The sequence below is a fragment of the Homarus americanus genome, unplaced genomic scaffold (assembly GCF_018991925.1).
Source record: "Homarus americanus isolate GMGI-L3 unplaced genomic scaffold, GMGI_Hamer_2.0 scaffold9498, whole genome shotgun sequence".
NCBI classification, from domain to species: Eukaryota; Metazoa; Arthropoda; class Malacostraca; order Decapoda; family Nephropidae; genus Homarus; species Homarus americanus.
In genome coordinates, this window is record NW_024731619.1 from 13,107 (window position 1) to 16,963 (window position 3,857).

A 3,857-nucleotide genomic window follows, 5' to 3' on the forward strand; every position below is an offset into this window, starting at 1 on the left:
AATACCTCCTACAATCCTGATTTTTTGTTGTGTAGTGGGATATTATTTATTTTTTATTAAACAATTTTTTGTTTTTTTTTTGTTTTTTGGGGGTGGATGGATATAAAACACTGGATGAGTGTTACCAATCCCAGATTTGATCGTAACTTCCTCCATGCTGGTCGAGTTTAATTTATTCATTTTAAAACTATGGCGGCGATTTTAATGGGTGGACGACGGACACTGGACAGTAAAACAATACTGATAATAATCTTATTATGTTCGTTGACCGTCATCTATATCAACCTTTTGGGGATGTACATGGAATCCTGCGTCAACGGTAGCTTCAACGGTACATCACTCACCAATACTACGACTACCTCCACCCCCACCACTGACAAGTGGAACAACAAAGTAGGTTTACTATATTGCAATTTTCTTGTGTTGTGTTATTTACATTCTTTACAATATAACTGGGCGGGCTTGTAATTAAAATATTTACATCTTTACAATATAACTGTGGGGGGGGTATAACCAAATATATTTTGTATTTACAATAGAAGCAGCAGCAGCAGAAGCAGCAGAATAAATGTGAAGCATGGACATTTTGGATGGGTTACCTGATGGGTTACCTGTTTAACTCGGTGCTGATGTCAGTGATAATAACGATAATGATCATTGCTCGTAGTGTTATTAAAAGACGCTCGATCACTGTTAACAGCATCAAACAGGTAAGTTAATACGAATCTAATCTGAATATATTTGTCTCTATTTCTAAGTTACTAACTCCTTAATCGTTTTTTACGATGGGGTTGCTAACTCTCGTCTGTCTTCCTTCACATTCAGGACTCTCTACCAGACAATGATACCCTAGCAAGCTCTGAGACGCCTCCGCCATCTTATTTCGAACTAAAGATAGATGATCAGAACTACTGTGACTACAACTCTTCCTCCATTACCTCTACGCTCACTACCCCACCCTCCAGTTACCCACTTGCCGCCATTTAAAATTAAATAAATGCTCCATCAACCTGATGTTTTTTGTTGTGGATGGCGGTGGTAGGTGTTTGTTTTTCTTTGATGAAGATAAGTTTGTAATACCACAAGAAATATTGGAACTGGAGCATACTCTTTCCCCAACAACCAACCTTAGTTTTTATTAAAATGTTTTAGTGTTTTTTAAAATTTATTTATTGTTTTAAAACGAAAAAGGATGTAAAGTATTGGATGAGTGTTACCAATCCCAGGTTTGAACTTAATTCTCTCATGCTGGTAAAAACTGGCAATGAGGTTGACGGGACTGGAAAGGTTATTATGTTCGTTGATCGCCACCTATCTCATCTTCACATTCAGATACCCTAGCAAACTCTTGAGACGCCTCCGCCATCCTATTTCTGCTGTAACTACAACTACAACTCCTCCATTACCTCTACGCTCACGACCCCACCCCCAGTTATCCACTTGTCAGAACTTTGGCCGGCCACTCTCTAGGGTGTGAAATATATAATTGATATGGAAATGTTTTTAACTAATATTACAACAAATGTTTTTTTAGTTCGTTGATAATACCACAAGAAATATTTGAACTGGAGGATGCTCTTTCCCCAACAATCAACCGTTTTAGTGTGTTTTTAAAAATTGATTTATTTTTTTTAAACGATAAAGATATAAAGAACTGGATTGTATGTTATTAAATGTTTTAGTGTTTTTTAAAATTGATTTATTTTTTTATAACGAAAAGGATATAAAGAACTGGATTAGTGTTACCAATAAATACTCATTTTAAATACTGATTGGCCTTAATGGATGGACGCCGGATAATGAGGTTGACGAGACTGCTGGAAAGTAGAATATCCTCATATTGTTTGTTGGCCGTCTCACTTTGGTGGTTGGTCGTCACCTTTCTCGCCTTTTTGGGGCTTTACATGTCCTGCTTCATCATTGCTAACAACAAAGTAGGTTTATAACTTTTTGTTTATATTCAAATTTTCTTAAAATTTTTTGAATTTATTTATAACAATATAACTGTGGGCTATAACCCGAATGTATATTGTTGTTTTGTAATTTACAATGACAGCAACAGCAACAGCAGCAACAGCAGCAGCAGAATGAACGTGGAGGCTTATGGACATTTAGGGATGGTTATATGGTGATGGGTACGCTGTTCCTGTGTGTGATGCTGGTGATATGGGTGATAATGGTGATTCGTCGCTTGATAAATAGAAGACAGGTAAGTTAATACGAATCCAATCTGAATATATTTGTATTAATATTTTCGCTGCCACTATATATTTATCTTTTTCTATTATAGGATTACTAACTCTCGTCCATCTGTCTTCCTTTAGGACTCGTCTCCACCTCCACCTGAGATGCCTCCACCATCTTATTTCGAACTGGATGAGATGCCTCCACCATCTTATTTCGAACTGGAGATAGATGATCAGAACTGCTGTGACTACAACTCCATTACCTCTACGCTCATAACCCCACCGCTAGGAACAGCTGTGTAAAATGTATATTAAAGTAAAGAGTGTTTATTATTACTGTTCCGACAACCAACTTTGAATACATGGGAAATATTTTTATTACAAATGCTAGGAAAGAACTGTAAAAACAATCCGAAATACTATATATAATACTAAAAATGTTGACTTTTAAATGGAGTAGAAGAAGTTTTATATTTTACTATGTATAACCCAGGAACAAGCTAGTAAATAAAAGATCTTTGTTTTTATTTTATTATGTAAAAATGTAATGTTGTATTCCCTATATATCAGAAGTCTTTGATTGTTAGTCTGTAATACCTGGATTTACCTAGAATAGAATCAGCACATGCAGTTACCAATATACACCCCCCTCCCCCCCCAAAAAATAAAAAAACTTATTAAACGGCTTGTAATTAAAATATTTACATCTTTACAATATAACTGTGGGGGGGTAAACCAAATATATTTTGTATTTACAATACCTAGCAAGCTCTGAGACGCCTCCGCCATCTTATTTCGAACTAAAGATAGATGATCAGAACTACTGTGACTACAACTCTTCCTCCATTACCTCTACGCTCACTACCCCACCCTCCAGTTACCCACTTGCCGCCATTTAAAATTAAATAAATGCTCCATCAACCTGATGTTTTTTGTTGTGGATGCGTGTTTGTTTTTCTTTGATGAAGATAAGTTTGCTGATAATACCATAAGAAATATTGGAACTGGAGCATACTCTTTCCCCAACAACCAACCTTAGTTTTTATTAAAAATTTTTAGTGTTTTTTAAAATTTATTTATTGTTTTAAAACGAAAAAGGATATAAAGTATTGGATGAGTGTTACCAATCCCAGGTTTGAACTTAATTCTCTCATGCTGGTAAAAACTGGCAATGAGGTTGACGGGACTGGAAAGGTTATTATGTTCGTTGATCGCCACCTATCTCATCTTCACATTCAGGACCCTCTACCAGACAACGATACCCTAGCAAACTCTTGAGACGCCTCCGCCATCCTATTTCTGCTGTAACTACAACTACAACTCCTCCATTACCTCTACGCTCACGACCCCACCCCCAGTTATCCACTTGTCAGAACTTTGGCCGGCCACTCTCTAGGGTGTGAAATATATATTGGAAATGTTTTTAACTAATATTACAACAAATGTTTTTTTAGTTCGTTGATAATACCACAAGAAATATTGGAACTGGAGGATGCTCTTTCCCCAACAATCAACCGTTTTAGTGTGTTTTTAAAAATTGATTTATTTTTTAAACGATAAAGATATAAAGAACTGGATTGTATGTTATTAAATGTTTTAGTGTTTTTTAAAATTGATTTATTTTTTTATAACGAAAAGGATATAAAGAACTGGATTAGTGTTACCAATCCC